Source organism: Leuresthes tenuis, unplaced genomic scaffold, assembly GCF_036924035.1.
Source record: "Leuresthes tenuis unplaced genomic scaffold, fLeuTen1.0.hap1 SCAF_12, whole genome shotgun sequence".
Lineage (NCBI taxonomy): Eukaryota > Metazoa > Chordata > Actinopteri > Atheriniformes > Atherinopsidae > Leuresthes > Leuresthes tenuis.
Genome location: NW_027325366.1, coordinates 8,461,820 through 8,483,832, shown reverse-complemented (window position 1 = coordinate 8,483,832; position 22,013 = coordinate 8,461,820). Strand labels below are relative to the sequence as shown.

The window sequence follows — 22,013 nt, the reverse complement described above, 5'->3', positions numbered from 1 at the left end:
TCCAGTGAGGCTACTTTTAGCAAAGGTTTTCACTTTTTGCCCTCCTTTCTTTTCTCAGTTGACACTGCCAAAAAGGATATTGTATTCCTCCTGGATGGTTCTGATGGCACAAGGAATGGCTTTCCCGCCATGCGGGATTTTGTTGAACGAGTAGTGGAGAAACTCAATTTTGGACAAAACAAAGACCGTTTCTCCGTGGTCCAATACAGCAGAGAAGCAGAGGTCCATTTCTATCTGAACACATATAACACAAGAGAGGATATTGTGGATGCTGTCAGGGGGCTTAGACACAGAGGAGGACGACCCCTCAACACTGGGGCAGCCCTCCAGTACGTCAGGGAAAATGTCTTTACAAACTCCTCAGGGAGCAGGCTCCTGCAAGGTGTTCCGCAGATCTTGATACTGCTAACAGGGGGAAGGTCTTTCGACAACGTAGATGCCCCAGCGTCTGCTCTCAAACAGCTGGGTATATTTGTAATTGGCATTGGAACAAGGACCTCTGACAGTAGAGAGCTACAGAAGTTATCATATGAGCCTAGTTACGCTCTACCAGTGATCGAGTTCTCTGACCTCCCTAGTGTCCAAGAACAGCTCTCCACTGTGATGAGCACAGTGCTAGTAAGGGCCACGCCTTTGACCCCAACAGTGACTGGTAAGAAAGCAACACATTGTACCTTTAAAGATCTTGGTAGGATTCCATTTGAACTGTATTAGGGTAGACTTTACTAAGTCTAATCAACCAGTAGTTGGGCCAGCTGAAACAGAGTAACTTGGAAATATAGATTTCAGCATTCATGAAGACGCTTCAAGATGTGAAACATTTGTTCCGTGAATTTAATTATGTCCCACATCTTGTGTTTTCCCTAGTGGTGAGACAACCACCAGGAAGAGATGTCGTGTTCTTGCTAGATGGATCTGATGGTACTAGAAATGGCTTTCCAGCTATGAGAGACTTTGTCCAAAGAGTAGTAGACACACTCAGTGTGGATGACAACAAAGACCGCGTCTCAGTGGTTCAGTACAGCAGAGAGTCATCTGTCCAGTTCTATCTGAACACGTACCTAACAAAAGGCGAGATCCTTGACACTGTCAGAGGTTTGAGGCACAAAGGCGGAAGACCTCTGAACACTGGAGCAGCTCTCCAGTATTTGAGGGAAAACGTCTTCACCGCCTCTGCCGGAAGCAGGCGCCTGGAAGGAGTTCCACAGGTCCTAATATTACTAAGTGGTGGAAGATCTTTTGACAGTGTTGATGCAGCAGCCTATGCTCTCAAACAGATGGGTGTCTTGACCTTTGCAATTGGAAGCAGAGGCTCTGACAACAGAGAACTGCAGAAAATATCCCACGACCCCAGTTACGCTCTGTCTGTGTCTGAATTCACTGACCTTCCCAGTGTCCAACAGCAACTTCAGGCCTCCGTGGAGGCTGTGGTTATTGACGTCACCCCAGAATTACCAACTGTACATGGTACGTTAGCAAACATGGCCATTTTCTTGCCAGAGGGGCCATCGGACTTGTTGCAAACACACTCAAGAAGAGAAATTAAATGTGATACGTGTTTATCTCCAAGAGTGCATTTTATGAGAAGTGGTAGTGTTGTTTCCTAATGCTCACTGTGCAGATAGTGGGAAGGGGGTGGTTAGGTGTCCTTGAAAAGCAGTGCAGTTTTCACTTTTTGTCCTCCTTTCTTTTCTCAGTTGACACTGCCAAAAAGGATATTGTATTCCTCCTGGATGGTTCTGATAGCACAAGGAATGGCTTCCCCGCCATGCGCGATTTTGTTGAACGAGTAGTGGAGAAACTCAATTTTGGACAAAACAAAGACCGTTTCTCCGTGGTCCAATACAGCAGAGAAGCAGAGGTCCATTTCTATCTGAACACATATAACACAAGAGAGGATATTGTGGATGCTGTCAGGGGGCTTAGACACAGAGGAGGACGACCCCTCAACACTGGGGCAGCCCTCCAGTACGTCAGGGAAAATGTCTTTACAAACTCCTCAGGGAGCAGGCTCCTGCAAGGTGTTCCGCAGATCTTGATACTGCTAACAGGGGGAAGGTCTTTCGACAACGTAGATGCCCCAGCGTCTGCTCTCAAACAGCTGGGTATATTTGTAATTGGCATTGGAACAAGGACCTCTGACAGTAGAGAGCTACAGAAGTTATCATATGAGCCTAGTTACGCTCTACCAGTGATCGAGTTCTCTGACCTCCCTAGTGTCCAAGAACAGCTCTCCACTATGATGAGCACAGTGCTAGTAAGGGCCACGCCTTTGACCCCAACAGTGACTGGTAAGAAAGCAACACATTTTACCTTTAAAAATCTTGGTAGGATTCCATTTGAACTGTATTAGGGTAGACTTTACTAAGTCTAAGTCAGCCAGTCGTTGTGCCAGCTGAAACAGACTAACTTGGAAATATAGATTTCAGCATTCATGAAGACGCTTCAAGATGTGAAACATTTGTTCCGTGAATTTAATTATGTCCCGCATCTTGTGTTTTCCCTAGTGGTGAGACAACCACCAGGAAGAGATGTCGTGTTCTTGCTAGATGGATCTGATGGTACTAGAAATGGCTTTCCAGCTATGAGAGACTTTGTCCAAAGAGTAGTAGACACACTCAGTGTGGATGACAACAAAGACCGCGTCTCAGTGGTTCAGTACAGCAGAGAGTCATCTGTCCAGTTCTATCTGAACACGTACCTAACAAAAGGCGAGATCCTTGACACTGTCAGAGGTTTGAGGCACAAAGGCGGAAGACCTCTGAACACTGGAGCAGCTCTCCAGTATTTGAGGGATAACGTCTTCACCGCCTCTGCCGGAAGCAGGCGCCTGGAAGGAGTTCCACAGGTCCTAATATTACTAAGTGGTGGAAGATCTTTTGACAGTGTTGATGCAGCAGCCTCTGCTCTCAAACAGATGGGTGTCTTGACCTTTGCAATTGGAAGCAGAGGCTCTGACAACAGAGAACTGCAGAAAATATCCCACGACCCCAGTTACGCTCTGTCTGTGTCTGAATTCACTGACCTTCCCAGTGTCCAACAGCAACTTCAGGCCTCCGTGGAGGCTGTGGTTATTGACGTCACCCCAGAATCACCAACTGTACATGGTACGTTAGCAAACATGGCCATTTTCTTGCCAGAGGGGCCATCTGACTTGTTGCAAACACACTCAAGAAGAGAAATTAAATGTGATACGTGTTTAGCTCCAAGAGTGCATTTTATGAGAAGTGGTAGTGTTGTTTCCTAATGCTCACTGTGCTGATAGTGGGAAGGGGGTGGCAAGGTGTCCTTGAAAAGCAGTGCTCCACTTTATGACTTTCCAGTGAGGCTACTTTTAGCAAAGGTTTTCACTTTTTGCCCTCCTTTCTTTTCTCAGTTGACACTGCCAAAAAGGATATTGTATTCCTCCTGGATGGTTCTGATGGCACAAGGAATGGCTTTCCCGCCATGCGGGATTTTGTTGAACGAGTAGTGGAGAAACTCAATTTTGGACAAAACAAAGACCGTTTCTCCGTGGTCCAATACAGCAGAGAAGCAGAGGTCCATTTCTATCTGAACACATATAACACAAGAGAGGATATTGTGGATGCTGTCAGGGGGCTTAGACACAGAGGAGGACGACCCCTCAACACTGGGGCAGCCCTCCAGTACGTCAGGGAAAATGTCTTTACAAACTCCTCAGGGAGCAGGCTCCTGCAAGGTGTTCCGCAGATCTTGATACTGCTAACAGGGGGAAGGTCTTTCGACAATGTAGATGCCCCAGCGTCTGCTCTCAAACAGCTGGGTATATTTGTAATTGGCATTGGAACAAGGACCTCTGACAGTAGAGAGCTACAGAAGTTATCATATGAGCCTAGTTACGCTCTACCAGTGATCGAGTTCTCTGACCTCCCTAGTGTCCAAGAACAGCTCTCCACTGTGATGAGCACAGTGCTAGTAAGGGCCACGCCTTTGACCCCAACAGTGACTGGTAAGAAAGCAACACATTGTACCTTTAAAGATCTTGGTAGGATTCCATTTGAACTGTATTAGGGTAGACTTTACTAAGTCTAATCAACCAGTAGTTGGGCCAGCTGAAACAGAGTAACTTGGAAATATAGATTTCAGCATTCATGAAGACGCTTCAAGATGTGAAACATTTGTTCCGTGAATTTAATTATGTCCCACATCTTGTGTTTTCCCTAGTGGTGAGACAACCACCAGGAAGAGATGTCGTGTTCTTGCTAGATGGATCTGATGGTACTAGAAATGGCTTTCCAGCTATGAGAGACTTTGTCCAAAGAGTAGTAGACACACTCAGTGTGGATGACAACAAAGACCGCGTCTCAGTGGTTCAGTACAGCAGAGAGTCATCTGTCCAGTTCTATCTGAACACGTACCTAACAAAAGGCGAGATCCTTGACACTGTCAGAGGTTTGAGGCACAAAGGCGGAAGACCTCTGAACACTGGAGCAGCTCTCCAGTATTTGAGGGAAAACGTCTTCACCGCCTCTGCCGGAAGCAGGCGCCTGGAAGGAGTTCCACAGGTCCTAATATTACTAAGTGGTGGAAGATCTTTTGACAGTGTTGATGCAGCAGCCTATGCTCTCAAACAGATGGGTGTCTTGACCTTTGCAATTGGAATCAGAGGCTCTGACAACAGAGAACTGCAGAAAATATCCCACGACCCCAGTTACGCTCTGTCTGTGTCTGAATTCACTGACCTTCCCAGTGTCCAACAGCAACTTCAGGCCTCCGTGGAGGCTGTGGTTATTGACGTCACCCCAGAATTACCAACTGTACATGGTACGTTAGCAAACATGGCCATTTTCTTGCCAGAGGGGCCATCGGACTTGTTGCAAACACACTCAAGAAGAGAAATTAAATGTGATACGTGTTTAGCTCCAAGAGTGCATTTTATGAGAAGTGGTAGTGTTGTTTCCTAATGCTCACTGTGCAGATAGTGGGAGGGGGGTGGCAAGGTGTCCTTGAAAAGCAGTGCTCCACTTTATGACTTTCCAGTGAGGCTACTTTTAGCAAAGGTTTTCACATTTTGCCCTCCTTTCTTTTCTCAGTTGACACTGCCAAAAAGGATATTGTATTCCTCCTGGATGGTTCTGATGGCACAAGGAATGGCTTTCCCGCCATGCGGGATTTTGTTGAACGAGTAGTGGAGAAACTCAATTTTGGACAAAACAAAGACCGTTTCTCCGTGGTCCAATACAACAGAGAAGCAGAGGTCCATTTCTATCTGAACACATATAACACAAGAGAGGATATTGTGGATGCTGTCAGGGGGCTTAGACACAGAGGAGGACGACCCCTCAACACTGGGGCAGCCCTCCAGTACGTCAGGGAAAATGTCTTTACAAACTCCTCAGGGAGCAGGCTCCTGCAAGGTGTTCCGCAGATCTTGATACTGCTAACAGGGGGAAGGTCTTTTGACAATGTAGATGCCCCAGCGTCTGCTCTCAAACAGCTGGGTATATTTGTAATTGGCATTGGAACAAGGACCTCTGACAGTAGAGAGCTACAGAAGTTATCATATGAGCCTAGTTACGCTCTACCAGTGATCGAGTTCTCTGACCTCCCTAGTGTCCAAGAACAGCTCTCCACTGTGATGAGCACAGTGCTAGTAAGGGCCACGCCTTTGACCCCAACAGTGACTGGTAAGAAAGCACCACATTTTACCTTTAAAGATCTTGGTAGGATTCCATTTGAACTGTATTAGGGTAGACTTTACTAAGTCTAAGTCAGCCAGTCGTTGTGCCAGCTGAAACAGACTAACTTGGAAATATAGATTTCAGCCTTCATGAAGATGCTTCAAGATGGGAAACATTTGCTCCGTAAATTTAATTATGTCCCACATCTTGTGTTTTCCCTAGTGGTGAGACAGCCACCAGGAAGAGATGTCGTGTTCTTGCTAGATGGATCTGATGGTACTAGAAATGGCTTTCCAGCTATGAGAGACTTTGTCCAAAGAGTAGTAGACACACTTAGTGTGGATGACAACAAAGACCGCGTCTCAGTGGTTCAGTACAGCAGAGAGTCATCTGTCCAGTTCTATCTGAACACGTACCTAACAAAAGGCGAGATCCTTGACACTGTCAGAGGTTTGAGGCACAAAGGCGGAAGACCTCTGAACACTGGAGCAGCTCTCCAGTATTTGAGGGATAACGTCTTCACCGCCTCTGCCGGAAGCAGGCGCCTGGAAGGAGTTCCACAGGTGCTAATATTACTAAGTGGTGGAAGATCTTTTGACAGTGTCGATGCAGCAGCCTCTGCTCTCAAACAGATGGGTGTCTTGACCTTTGCAATTGGAAGCAGAGGCTCTGACAATAGAGAACTGCAGAAAATATCCCACGACCCCAGTTACGCTCTGTCTGTGTCTGAATTCACTGACCTTCCCAGTGTCCAACAGCAACTTCAGGCCTCCGTGGAGGCTGTGGTTATTGACGTCACCCCAGAATCACCAACTGTACATGGTACGTTAGCAAACATGGCCATTTTCTGGCCAGAGGGGCCATCTTACTTGTTGCAAACACACTCAAGAAGAGAAATTAAATGTGATACGTGTTTATCTCCAAGAGTGCATTTTATGAGAAGTGGTAGTGTTGTTTCCTAATGCTCACTGTGCAGATAGTGGGAAGGGGGTGGTTAGGTGTCCTTGAAAAGCAGTGCAGTTTTCACTTTTTGTCCTCCTTTCTTTTCTCAGTTGACACTGCCAAAAAGGATATTGTATTCCTCCTGGATGGTTCTGATGGCACAAGGAATGGCTTTCCCGCCATGCGGGATTTTGTTGAACGAGTAGTGGAGAAACTCAATTTTGGACAAAACAAAGACCGTTTCTCCGTGGTCCAATACAGCAGAGAAGCAGAGGTCCATTTCTATCTGAACACATATAACACAAGAGAGGATATTGTGGATGCTGTCAGGGGGCTTAGACACAGAGGAGGACGACCCCTCAACACTGGGGCAGCCCTCCAGTACGTCAGGGAAAATGTCTTTACAAACTCCTCAGGGAGCAGGCTCCTGCAAGGTGTTCCGCAGATCTTGATATTGCTAACAGGGGGAAGGTCTTTCGACAACGTAGATTCCCCAGCGTCTGCTCTCAAACAGCTGGGTATATTTGTAATTGGCATTGGAACAAGGACCTCTGACAGTAGAGAGCTACAGAAGTTATCATATGAGCCTAGTTACGCTCTACCAGTGATCGAGTTCTCTGACCTCCCTAGTGTCCAAGAACAGCTCTCCACTGTGATGAGCACAGTGCTAGTAAGGGCCACGCCTTTGACCCCAACAGTGACTGGTAAGAAAGCAACACATTTTACCTTTAAAGATCTTGGTAGGATTCCATTTGAACTGTATTAGGGTAGACTTTACTAAGTCTAAGTCAGCCAGTCTTTGGGCCAGCTGAAACAGACTAACTTGGAAATATAGATTTCAGCATTCATGAAGACGCTTCAAGATGGGAAACATTTGCTCCGTAAATTTAATTATGTCCCACATCTTGTGTTTTCCCTAGTGGTGAGACATCCACCAGGAAGAGATGTCGTGTTCTTGCTAGATGGATCTGATGGTACTAGAAATGGCTTTCCAGCTATGAGAGACTTTGTCCAAAGAGTAGTAGACAAACTTAGTGTGGATGACAACAAAGACCGCGTCTCAGTGGTTCAGTACAGCAGAGAGTCATCTGTCCAGTTCTATCTGAACACGTACCTAACAAAAGGCAAGATCCTTGACACTGTCAGAGGTTTGAGGCACAAAGGCGGAAGACCTCTGAACACTGGAGCAGCTCTCCAGTATTTGAGGGATAACGTCTTCACCGCCTCTGCCGGAAGCAGGCACCTGGAAGGAGTTCCACAGGTCCTAATATTACTAAGTGGTGGAAGATCTTTTGACAGTGTTGATGCAGCAGCCTCTGCTCTCAAACAGATGGGTGTCTTGACCTTTGCAATTGGAAGCAGAGGCTCTGACAACAGAGAACTGCAGAAAATATCCCACGACCCCAGTTACGCTCTGTCTGTGTCTGAATTCACTGACCTTCCCAGTGTCCAACAGCAACTTCAGGCCTCCGTGGAGGCTGTGGTTATTGACGTCACCCCAGAATCAACAACTGTACATGGTACGTTAGCAAACATGGCCATTTTCTGGCCAGAGGGGCCATCTTACTTGTTGCAAACACACTCAAGAAGAGAAATTAAATGTGATACGTGTTTAGCTCCAAGAGTGCATTTTATGAGAAGTGGTAGTGTTGTTTCCTAATGCTCACTGTGCAGATAGTGGGAGGGGGGTGGCAAGGTGTCCTTGAAAAGCAGTGCTCCACTTTATGACTTTCCAGTGAGGCTACTTTTAGCAAAGGTTTTCACTTTTTGTCCTCCTTTCTTTTCTCAGTTGACACTGCCAAAAAGGATATTGTATTCCTCCTGGATGGTTCTGATGGCACAAGGAATGGCTTTCCCGCCATGCGGGATTTTGTTGAACGAGTAGTGGAGAAACTCAATTTTGGACAAAACAAAGACCGTTTCTCCGTGGTCCAATACAGCAGAGAAGCAGAGGTCCATTTCTATCTGAACACATATAACACAAGAGAGGATATTGTGGATGCTGTCAGGGGGCTTAGACACAGAGGAGGACGACCCCTCAACACTGGGGCAGCCCTCCAGTACGTCAGGGAAAATGTCTTTACAAACTCCTCAGGGAGCAGGCTCCTGCAAGGTGTTCCGCAGATCTTGATACTGCTAACAGGGGGAAGGTCTTTCGACAACGTAGATGCCCCAGCGTCTGCTCTCAAACAGCTGGGTATCTTTGTAATTGGCATTGGAACAAGGACCTCTGACAGTAGAGAGCTACAGAAGTTATCATATGAGCCTAGTTACGCTCTACCGGTGATTGAGTTCTCTGACCTCCCTAGTGTCCAAGAACAGCTCTCCACTGTGATGAGCACAGTGCTAGTAAGGGCCACGCCTTTGACCCCAACAGTGACTGGTAAGAAAGCAACACATTTTACCTTTAAAGATCTTGGTAAGATTCCATTTGAACTGTATTAGGGTAGACTTTACTAAGTCTAAGTCAGCCAGTAGTTGTGCCAGCAGAAACAGAATAACTTGGAAAAATAGATTTCAGCATTCATGAAGACGCTTCAAGATGGGAAACATTTGTTCCGTAAATTTAATTATGTCCCACATCTTGTGTTTTCCCTAGTGGTGAGACAGCCACCAGGAAGAGATGTCGTGTTCTTGCTAGATGGATCTGATGGTACTAGAAATGGCTTTCCAGCTATGAGAGACTTTGTCCAAAGAGTAGTAGACACACTTAGTGTGGATGACAACAAAGACCGCGTCTCAGTGGTTCAGTACAGCAGAGAGTCATCTGTCCAGTTCTATCTGAACACGTACCTAACAAAAGGCGAGATCCTTGACACTGTCAGAGGTTTGAGGCACAAAGGCGGAAGACCTCTGAACACTGGAGCAGCTCTCCAGTATTTGAGGGATAACGTCTTCACCGCCTCTGCCGGAAGCAGGCGCCTGGAAGGAGTTCCACAGGTGCTAATATTACTAAGTGGTGGAAGATCTTTTGACAGTGTCGATGTAGCAGCCTCTGCTCTCAAACAGATGGGTGTCTTGACCTTTGCAATTGGAAGCAGAGGCTCTGACAATAGAGAACTGCAGAAAATATCCCACGACCCCAGTTACGCTCTGTCTGTGTCTGAATTCACTGACCTTCCCAGTGTCCAACAGCAACTTCAGGCCTCCGTGGAGGCTGTGGTTAATGACGTCACCCCAGAATCACCAACTGTACATGGTACGTTAGCAAACATGGCCATTTTCTGGCCAGAGGGGCCATCTTACTTGTTGCAAACACACTCAAGAAGAGAAATTAAATGTGATACGTGTTTAGCTCCAAGAGTGCATTTTATGAGAAGTGGTAGTGTTGTTTCCTAATGCTCACTGTGCAGATAGTGGGAGGGGGGTGGTAAGGTGTCCTTGAAAAGCAGTGCTCCACTTTATGATTTTCCAGTGAGGCTACTTTTAGCAAAGGTTTTCACTTTTTGTCCTCCTTTCTTTTCTCAGTTGACACTGCCAAAAAGGATATTGTATTCCTCCTGGATGGTTCTGATGGCACAAGGAATGGCTTTCCCGCCATGCGGGATTTTGTTGAACGAGTAGTGGAGAAACTCAATTTTGGACAAAACAAAGACCGTTTCTCCGTGGTCCAATACAGCAGAGAAGCAGAGGTCCATTTCTATCTGAACACATATAACACAAGAGAAGATATTGTGGATGCTGTCAGGGGGCTTAGACACAGAGGAGGACGACCCCTCAACACTGGGGCAGCCCTCCAGTACGTCAGGGAAAATGTCTTTACAAACTCCTCAGGGAGCAGGCTCCTGCAAGGTGTTCCGCAGATCTTGATACTGCTAACAGGGGGAAGGTCTTTCGACAACGTAGATGCCCCAGCGTCTGCTCTCAAACAGCTGGGTATCTTTGTAATTGGCATTGGAACAAGGACCTCTGACAGTAGAGAGCTACAGAAGTTATCATATGAGCCTAGTTACGCTCTACCAGTGATCGAGTTCTCTGACCTCCCTAGTGTCCAAGAACAGCTCTCCACTGTGATGAGCACAGTGCTAGTAAGGGCCACACCTTTGACCCCAACAGTGACTGGTAAGAAAGCAACACATTTTACCTTTAAAGATCTTGGTAGGATTCCATTTGAACTGTATTAGGGTAGACTTTACTAAGTCTAAGTCAGCCAGTAGTTGTGCCAGCAGAAACAGAATAACTTGGAAAAATAGATTTCAGCATTCATGAAGACGCTTCAAGATGGGAAACATTTGTTCCGTAAATTTAATTATGTCCCACATCTTGTGTTTTCCCTAGTGGTGAGACAGCCACCAGGAAGAGATGTCGTGTTCTTGCTAGATGGATCTGATGGTACTAGAAATGGCTTTCCAGCTATGAGAGACTTTGTCCAAAGAGTAGTAGACACACTTAGTGTGGATGACAACAAAGACCGCGTCTCAGTGGTTCAGTACAGCAGAGAGTCATCTGTCCAGTTCTATCTGAACACGTACCTAACAAAAGGCGAGATCCTTGACACTGTCAGAGGTTTGAGGCACAAAGGCGGAAGACCTCTGAACACTGGAGCAGCTCTCCAGTATTTGAGGGATAATGTCTTCACCGCCTCTGCCGGAAGCAGGCGCCTGGAAGGAGTTCCACAGGTCCTAATATTACTAAGTGGTGGAAGATCTTTTGACAGTGTCGATGCAGCAGCCTCTGCTCTCAAACAGATGGGTGTCTTGACCTTTGCAATTGGAAGCAGAGGCTCTGACAATAGAGAACTGCAGAAAATATCCCACGACCCCAGTTACGCTCTGTCTGTGTCTGAATTCACTGACCTTCCCAGTGTCCAACAGCAACTTCAGGCCTCCGTGGAGGCTGTGGTTATTGACGTCACCCCAGAATCACCAACTGTACATGGTACGTTAGCAAACATGGCCATTTTCTGGCTAGAGGGGCCATCTTACTTGTTGCAAACACACTCAAGAAGAGAAATTAAATGTGATACGTGTTTATCTCCAAGAGTGCATTTTATGAGAAGTGGTAGTGTTGTTTCCTAATGCTCACTGTGCAGATAGTGGGAAGGGGGTGGTTAGGTGTCCTTGAAAAGCAGTGCAGTTTTCACTTTTTGTCCTCCTTTCTTTTCTCAGTTGACACTGCCAAAAAGGATATTGTATTCCTCCTGGATGGTTCTGATAGCACAAGGAATGGCTTCCCCGCCATGCGGGATTTTGTTGAACGAGTAGTGGAGAAACTCAATTTTGGACAAAACAAAGACCGTTTCTCCGTGGTCCAATACAGCAGAGAAGCAGAGGTCCATTTCTATCTGAACACATATAACACAAGAGAGGATATTGTGGATGCTGTCAGGGGGCTTAGACACAGAGGAGGACGACCCCTCAACACTGGGGCAGCCCTCCAGTACGTCAGGGAAAATGTCTTTACAAACTCCTCAGGGAGCAGGCTCCTGCAAGGTGTTCCGCAGATCTTGATATTGCTAACAGGGGGAAGGTCTTTCGACAACGTAGATTCCCCAGCGTCTGCTCTCAAACAGCTGGGTATATTTGTAATTGGCATTGGAACAAGGACCTCTGACAGTAGAGAGCTACAGAAGTTATCATATGAGCCTAGTTACGCTCTACCAGTGATCGAGTTCTCTGACCTCCCTAGTGTCCAAGAACAGCTCTCCACTGTGATGAGCACAGTGCTAGTAAGGGCCACGCCTTTGACCCCAACAGTGACTGGTAAGAAAGCAACACATTTTACCTTTAAAGATCTTGGTAGGATTCCATTTGAACTGTATTAGGGTAGACTTTACTAAGTCTAAGTCAGCCAGTCTTTGGGCCAGCTGAAACAGACTAACTTGGAAATATAGATTTCAGCATTCATGAAGACGCTTCAAGATGGGAAACATTTGCTCCGTAAATTTAATTATGTCCCACATCTTGTGTTTTCCCTAGTGGTGAGACAGCCACCAGGAAGAGATGTCGTGTTCTTGCTAGATGGATCTGATGGTACTAGAAATGGCTTTCCAGCTATGAGAGACTTTGTCCAAAGAGTAGTAGACAAACTTAGTGTGGATGACAACAAAGACCGCGTCTCAGTGGTTCAGTACAGCAGAGAGTCATCTGTCCAGTTCTATCTGAACACGTACCTAACAAAAGGCAAGATCCTTGACACTGTCAGAGGTTTGAGGCACAAAGGCGGAAGACCTCTGAACACTGGAGCAGCTCTCCAGTATTTGAGGGATAACGTCTTCACCGCCTCTGCCGGAAGCAGGCACCTGGAAGGAGTTCCACAGGTCCTAATATTACTAAGTGGTGGAAGATCTTTTGACAGTGTTGATGCAGCAGCCTCTGCTCTCAAACAGATGGGTGTCTTGACCTTTGCAATTGGAAGCAGAGGCTCTGACAACAGAGAACTGCAGAAAATATCCCACGACCCCAGTTACGCTCTGTCTGTGTCTGAATTCACTGACCTTCCCAGTGTCCAACAGCAACTTCAGGCCTCCGTGGAGGCTGTGGTTATTGACGTCACCCCAGAATCAACAACTGTACATGGTACGTTAGCAAACATGGCCATTTTCTGGCCAGAGGGGCCATCTTACTTGTTGCAAACACACTCAAGAAGAGAAATTAAATGTGATACGTGTTTAGCTCCAAGAGTGCATTTTATGAGAAGTGGTAGTGTTGTTTCCTAATGCTCACTGTGCAGATAGTGGGAGGGGGGTGGCAAGGTGTCCTTGAAAAGCAGTGCTCCACTTTATGACTTTCCAGTGAGGCTACTTTTAGCAAAGGTTTTCACTTTTTGTCCTCCTTTCTTTTCTCAGTTGACACTGCCAAAAAGGATATTGTATTCCTCCTGGATGGTTCTGATGGCACAAGGAATGGCTTTCCCGCCATGCGGGATTTTGTTGAACGAGTAGTGGAGAAACTCAATTTTGGACAAAACAAAGACCGTTTCTCCGTGGTCCAATACAGCAGAGAAGCAGAGGTCCATTTCTATCTGAACACATATAACACAAGAGAGGATATTGTGGATGCTGTCAGGGGGCTTAGACACAGAGGAGGACGACCCCTCAACACTGGGGCAGCCCTCCAGTACGTCAGGGAAAATGTCTTTACAAACTCCTCAGGGAGCAGGCTCCTGCAAGGTGTTCCGCAGATCTTGATACTGCTAACAGGGGGAAGGTCTTTCGACAACGTAGATGCCCCAGCGTCTGCTCTCAAACAGCTGGGTATCTTTGTAATTGGCATTGGAACAAGGACCTCTGACAGTAGAGAGCTACAGAAGTTATCATATGAGCCTAGTTACGCTCTACCGGTGATTGAGTTCTCTGACCTCCCTAGTGTCCAAGAACAGCTCTCCACTGTGATGAGCACAGTGCTAGTAAGGGCCACGCCTTTGACCCCAACAGTGACTGGTAAGAAAGCAACACATTTTACCTTTAAAGATCTTGGTAAGATTCCATTTGAACTGTATTAGGGTAGACTTTACTAAGTCTAAGTCAGCCAGTAGTTGTGCCAGCAGAAACAGAATAACTTGGAAAAATAGATTTCAGCATTCATGAAGACGCTTCAAGATGGGAAACATTTGTTCCGTAAATTTAATTATGTCCCACATCTTGTGTTTTCCCTAGTGGTGAGACAGCCACCAGGAAGAGATGTCGTGTTCTTGCTAGATGGATCTGATGGTACTAGAAATGGCTTTCCAGCTATGAGAGACTTTGTCCAAAGAGTAGTAGACACACTTAGTGTGGATGACAACAAAGACCGCGTCTCAGTGGTTCAGTACAGCAGAGAGTCATCTGTCCAGTTCTATCTGAACACGTACCTAACAAAAGGCGAGATCCTTGACACTGTCAGAGGTTTGAGGCACAAAGGCGGAAGACCTCTGAACACTGGAGCAGCTCTCCAGTATTTGAGGGATAACGTCTTCACCGCCTCTGCCGGAAGCAGGCGCCTGGAAGGAGTTCCACAGGTGCTAATATTACTAAGTGGTGGAAGATCTTTTGACAGTGTCGATGTAGCAGCCTCTGCTCTCAAACAGATGGGTGTCTTGACCTTTGCAATTGGAAGCAGAGGCTCTGACAATAGAGAACTGCAGAAAATATCCCACGACCCCAGTTACGCTCTGTCTGTGTCTGAATTCACTGACCTTCCCAGTGTCCAACAGCAACTTCAGGCCTCCGTGGAGGCTGTGGTTAATGACGTCACCCCAGAATCACCAACTGTACATGGTACGTTAGCAAACATGGCCATTTTCTGGCCAGAGGGGCCATCTTACTTGTTGCAAACACACTCAAGAAGAGAAATTAAATGTGATACGTGTTTAGCTCCAAGAGTGCATTTTATGAGAAGTGGTAGTGTTGTTTCCTAATGCTCACTGTGCAGATAGTGGGAGGGGGGTGGTAAGGTGTCCTTGAAAAGCAGTGCTCCACTTTATGATTTTCCAGTGAGGCTACTTTTAGCAAAGGTTTTCACTTTTTGTCCTCCTTTCTTTTCTCAGTTGACACTGCCAAAAAGGATATTGTATTCCTCCTGGATGGTTCTGATGGCACAAGGAATGGCTTTCCCGCCATGCGGGATTTTGTTGAACGAGTAGTGGAGAAACTCAATTTTGGACAAAACAAAGACCGTTTCTCCGTGGTCCAATACAGCAGAGAAGCAGAGGTCCATTTCTATCTGAACACATATAACACAAGAGAAGATATTGTGGATGCTGTCAGGGGGCTTAGACACAGAGGAGGACGACCCCTCAACACTGGGGCAGCCCTCCAGTACGTCAGGGAAAATGTCTTTACAAACTCCTCAGGGAGCAGGCTCCTGCAAGGTGTTCCGCAGATCTTGATACTGCTAACAGGGGGAAGGTCTTTCGACAACGTAGATGCCCCAGCGTCTGCTCTCAAACAGCTGGGTATCTTTGTAATTGGCATTGGAACAAGGACCTCTGACAGTAGAGAGCTACAGAAGTTATCATATGAGCCTAGTTACGCTCTACCAGTGATCGAGTTCTCTGACCTCCCTAGTGTCCAAGAACAGCTCTCCACTGTGATGAGCACAGTGCTAGTAAGGGCCACACCTTTGACCCCAACAGTGACTGGTAAGAAAGCAACACATTTTACCTTTAAAGATCTTGGTAGGATTCCATTTGAACTGTATTAGGGTAGACTTTACTAAGTCTAAGTCAGCCAGTAGTTGTGCCAGCAGAAACAGAATAACTTGGAAAAATAGATTTCAGCATTCATGAAGACGCTTCAAGATGGGAAACATTTGTTCCGTAAATTTAATTATGTCCCACATCTTGTGTTTTCCCTAGTGGTGAGACAGCCACCAGGAAGAGATGTCGTGTTCTTGCTAGATGGATCTGATGGTACTAGAAATGGCTTTCCAGCTATGAGAGACTTTGTCCAAAGAGTAGTAGACACACTTAGTGTGGATGACAACAAAGACCGCGTCTCAGTGGTTCAGTACAGCAGAGAGTCATCTGTCCAGTTCTATCTGAACACGTACCTAACAAAAGGCGAGATCCTTGACACTGTCAGAGGTTTGAGGCACAAAGGCGGAAGACCTCTGAACACTGGAGCAGCTCTCCAGTATTTGAGGGATAATGTCTTCACCGCCTCTGCCGGAAGCAGGCGCCTGGAAGGAGTTCCACAGGTCCTAATATTACTAAGTGGTGGAAGATCTTTTGACAGTGTCGATGCAGCAGCCTCTGCTCTCAAACAGATGGGTGTCTTGACCTTTGCAATTGGAAGCAGAGGCTCTGACAATAGAGAACTGCAGAAAATATCCCACGACCCCAGTTACGCTCTGTCTGTGTCTGAATTCACTGACCTTCCCAGTGTCCAACAGCAACTTCAGGCCTCCGTGGAGGCTGTGGTTATTGAAGTCACCCCAGAATCACCAACTGTACATGGTACGTTAGCAAACATGGCCATTTTCTGGCCAGAGGGGCCATCTTACTTGTTGCAAACACACTCAAGAAGAGAAATTAAATGTGATACGTGTTTAGCTCCAAGAGTGCATTTTATGAGAAGTGGTAGTGTTGTTTCCTAATGCTCACTGTGCAGATAGTGGGAGGGGGGTGGTAAGGTGTCCTTGAAAGGCAGTGCTCCACTTTATGATTTTCCAGTGAGGCTACTTTTAGCAAAGGTTTTCACTTTTTGTCCTCCTTTCTTTTCTCAGTTGACACTGCCAAAAAGGATATTGTATTCCTCCTGGATGGTTCTGATGGCACAAGGAATGGCTTTCCCGCCATGCGGGATTTTGTTGAACGAGTAGTGGAGAAACTCAATTTTGGACAAAACAAAGACCGTTTCTCCGTGGTCCAATACAGCAGAGAAGCAGAGGTCCATTTCTATCTGAACACATATAACACAAGAGAAGATATTGTGGATGCTGTCAGGGGGCTTAGACACAGAGGAGGACGACCCCTCAACACTGGGGCAGCCCTCCAGTACGTCAGGGAAAATGTCTTTACAAACTCCTCAGGGAGCAGGCTCCTGCAAGGTGTTCCGCAGATCTTGATACTGCTAACAGGGGGAAGGTCTTTCGACAACGTAGATGCCCCAGCGTCTGCTCTCAAACAGCTGGGTATCTTTGTAATTGGCATTGGAACAAGGACCTCTGACAGTAGAGAGCTACAGAAGTTATCATATGAGCCTAGTTACGCTCTACCAGTGATCGAGTTCTCTGACCTCCCTAGTGTCCAAGAACAGCTCTCCACTGTGATGAGCACAGTGCTAGTAAGGGCCACACCTTTGACCCCAACAGTGACTGGTAAGAAAGCAACACATTTTACCTTTAAAGATCTTGGTAGGATTCCATTTGAACTGTATTAGGGTAGACTTTACTAAGTCTAAGTCAGCCAGTAGTTGTGCCAGCAGAAACAGAATAACTTGGAAAAATAGATTTCAGCATTCATGAAGACGCTTCAAGATGGGAAACATTTGTTCCGTAAATTTAATTATGTCCCACATCTTGTGTTTTCCCTAGTGGTGAGACAGCCACCAGGAAGAGATGTCGTGTTCTTGCTAGATGGATCTGATGGTACTAGAAATGGCTTTCCAGCTATGAGAGACTTTGTCCAAAGAGTAGTAGACACACTTAGTGTGGATGACAACAAAGACCGCGTCTCAGTGGTTCAGTACAGCAGAGAGTCATCTGTCCAGTTCTATCTGAACACGTACCTAACAAAAGGCGAGATCCTTGACACTGTCATCGGTTTGAGGCACAAAGGCGGAAGACCTCTGAACACTGGAGCAGCTCTCCAGTATTTGAGGGATAACGTCTTCACCGCCTCTGCCGGAAGCAGGCGCCTGGAAGGAGTTCCACAGGTCCTAATATTACTAAGTGGTGGAAGATCTTTTGACAGTGTCGATGCAGCAGCCTCTGCTCTCAAACAGATGGGTGTCTTGACCTTTGCAATTGGAAGCACAGGCTCTGACAATAGAGAACTGCAGAAAATATCCCACAACCCCAGTTACGCTCTGTCTGTGTCTGAATTCACTGACCTTCCCAGTGTCCAACAGCAACTTCAGGCCTCCGTGGAGGCTGTGGTTATTGACGTCACCCCAGAATCACCAACTGTACATGGTACGTTAGCAAACATGGCCATTTTCTGGCCAGAGGGGCCATCTTACTTGTTAAAAACACACTCAAGAAGAGAAATTGAATGTGATACGTGTTTAGCTCCAAGAGTTTATTTCATAAGACGTGGCATGGCTTCTTCCTCCATCTTCACTGTACAGATGGGGAGGGGGGTGCGAGTTTTCTTTGGAAAGTAGTGCTCTGGTTTCTAATTATCAAGTTTGGCTACTTTTCGAGGAAAGAAAGTGACACATTTTACCCTCTAAGATCACGGTATGATGCAATTTATAGTATATTAGCGAATACATTATTCCTTCTAATGGAGGCAATGGCACTCTTACAGTGCAGATGTGACAGCAAAAAGTCATTTGGAAGTCATAAGCAGGTGTCTTTAAGTTGTTCCACTGATACATCAATTTGTAGTAGATGGAAGATGTTTTCACAGTGTTAATACACCAGCTTCAGCTCTCAAACAGATTGTTGTCTCTAACTATGCAGTTGGAACCACAAGATATCAAAGTATAGAAATGCAGAAAATATTGACAACCCCAGGTATGACTTTTCTTTTTCTAATTTGACTGACCTTCCCAAGCTCAAAATCTTAATTGAAATGCTCATATTTTAATTATCACCAGTGTTTCAAAACCAACTAGTTACTCAAGCCAGTATTGCCTTATCTATGATTTTTTTATGTGTGGAAATATCTTATATTTTTTACATTGAACAAATAACTTCATTGTCATGGTTTTCTACTTTCTTCTCACTGTTCACCTTTTCATGGTATCAGTAATTCAGATAATAAACTCCTTAGTTGTTTTTTTAGTAGTTTACAAATAATTTCAAATGTACTTCAATACACTTTTATAGACTTACTTTAATATTTCTCACTGCATCCTAAATTTTCATGGAAAAAATATGGGTTTAACTCTTGTAGCACTTAGGGACTGTTTTTACAATGTAAAGTGTTTCTCAAATGAGATTTATTATTATTATCATTAAAGTTATCAACAATTAAATAAGATAAATGATTTATTCAAAAAGTTCATTCCAAACTCTATACATTTGCCCGATGGACTTACATGTCAATTCCTAAATTTTTCTCCCCTCTGACACTCACTTGCCACACCAAGTAAATGAATTACCTTTGTTTCTTATAGTTACTAGTCATGGTAACCTGAAAGGTTTTTTTTTTTTTTGGAGAGTCTCATAAAAGTGCTGCAGTTCCTATTTGAAAAGGTTCTGCCTTACTATCCATCCATTTTCTATACCGTCAATCCGTTAATTGGGTAGCGGGTGGGCTGTAGCCTATTCCAGCAGTCATCGGGCAAAAGGTGGGGTACACCCTGGACAGGTCGCCAGTCCATCACAGGGCCACATATAGACAAACGAGACAAACAACCATGCACTCTCACACTCACTCCCTAAGGACAATTTGGAGTCACCAATTAACTTGACATGCATGTTTTTGGACGGTGGGAGGAAGCCAGAGAACCTGGAGAGAACCCACGCATACACGGGGAGAACATGCAAACTCCACACAGAAAGGCCCTAGGCAGGGATTGAACCTGGAACCCTCTTGCTGTGAGGTGACGGTGCTAACCACCACACCACCGTGCAGCCCTGCCTTACTATGAACCTTTTTTTTTACTTGCAAAGTTAATTTTTACATATAATCATAATAACTAAAATCACCACATAAACACGTTTAAAATGTCTTATTTTTTACTCAATCGTTATCTCATACTTAGGACATAGTAACAACTTTCCATACATTTTTTTTACAATATAATTTATAAAGTCACACACCAAAGTCAACACACCAAATAAAAATATTTGGTGTGTTGATCTTTTGAATTGCATAAAAATGACACCTAATAAGGAGCGTCACAAAAACTCCTCATGTTTACCATATGGATATGTGCCATTGCTGCGATTTAATCTCTGACATCCAAAACTTGAAAGTTAGCAGCAGTATTTTGTACAGACATCCTTTGATATACAAATCTGAATTCACAGCCAATAATAACTAGAAAGATTTTTTTTTATGTTTAAACATGATTCAATATAATGTGCATCTCCTTAGACAGCAAATAACATGCACTTGAGATTTGATCAGAATTCAAGTTAGTTAATTATATATTTTTTCTAAACTTGTCATAGGTTTAAGAAAAGATTGTATGTATGATATTTGGTCTGATCTAAATATTAGCACTGTCGGATGACAAAGCAACCAATGGCATTTTCCACTACATGTGACAGTACTGTGGAATGTTATTGTAGTAAACAATAAATAGATAGTTAAATGGATAAAACTCTGAATCAGAAAACTTTATTGGAAATTGCTCAAGTTACAACTGCACCCATATATGTACACACATGACAATATATTGACACACGCAACTAGTGCTAGCAAAGTTAAATAGGAAAAACTTACATGGTAATAAACTGCTCAGTTAGATAAAAACATGTTAAAAAGTACAGCTCTATGTGAGTGTGTTGCCAAGGTAGAAGAATCGGATGGATATTGCACATGTATTGCACGTATAATACAGAAGAAAGAACCTTATATTGCACTAAAACTTTATATTGCACTAATATAATATTGCTCCTCACTGTCAAGTAAGGATATAGCACATGACTGCGTTCACCATAAATAACAATGTACAGTGGAGTTGTAGAGTCTTATGGCTGTGGAAAGGAAGGATTTCCTGTGGCATTCAGTGTCGCACCTCATGCTAGTGAGTCTGTGGCTAAACATGCTCCTCCGTCCTACCACAGTGTCATGGTGTTTTGTTGTCCATGATCAATATTAGTCTTAACACCACTCTCCTATCAGCCACTGACTCCAAAGTGTCGAGTTTCTCCCCCACCACTGGGCCAGCTTTCTTGATCGGTTTATTTAGTCTTTTTATGTCTGCCACCTTCAAGCTGCCCCTTTCAGAGACTTTTGCTTTCAGATTTTTCTTTTTCTCTCCATTTTTTATATTCAAATGAGAGCTGTAGCTATCAGGCTAGTCAGTCTGAGCAGTATCATTATTCTAAAGTGTCTATGCATAAGATACTAGATTCCACAATATTCCACACAGATGTGAGATTATGTTTTACAGGACAATGTCCTGTAATCCTGTATAAAGAAAACTGCTTTTGGAATGGGTGAATATATACTGGGAAAAGGTTAACATGACTCATGCATTGTGGTCTTCCTTACTGAATTCATGTTATATCCCCTCAAACTCATTGTTGTGCCCAAGGATTAATTTATCACCAAATTCAGTGATTCAGTGACTCCTACATCAACTTTTTTTCTTTTTTATGTCCATTTGCAACAAATCCAGCAATTACTAGGAGTAGGATCACATGTACTATTCTGGTGGAGTGAGCTCTCTCTCCTGCTGCAGAAGAATTAATATTCTTATTTTGATTTCAACCCACTCAAGCAGCAGAAAACAGTCTCTTGCGGCAGAGAGCAACATCAGCTGCACCTGTTAGTTGTGTTGTTGCATCTGGAGTGTTGCTGGAGAAGGTTATTAAATGTGTGAGAAAACATTTTATACATTCTGTAGCTTATAACTTTCTCATGCCTATTGTGTGCGTGAATAATTTGGTTAAGCTCTATATCGCTTAGTTGTTATGGTTACTCCCAAAAGATACAAACTCTTCTAAACTCAATAGGCTATTCTAAAATCTTTTGGTGGCATAACCACTCTATACTTCTCACTTGTGAGTGACTTTTAATGAAAACTCTTGCTAAAATTATATAATGCAGTAAACACACACACAGTGAAGTTGCCTCGTCTCTGTGTTTTAGTAGTTTCATACACACTATAATGATAAATGGCTCATCCCATCCATTTAGAGGGGATATTATCTATAGTGGAAA

At 44.7% G+C, this 22,013-nt stretch overlaps 1 protein-coding gene across 1 annotated transcript in view; it reads left to right on the top strand.

The window, feature by feature from the left end:
• The window catches only part of col6a3 (collagen, type VI, alpha 3), a 97,956-nt gene that overhangs the window by 48,170 nt on the left and 27,773 nt on the right, over positions 1-22,013 (top strand). The gene's annotated exons all lie outside the window — the stretch shown is intronic.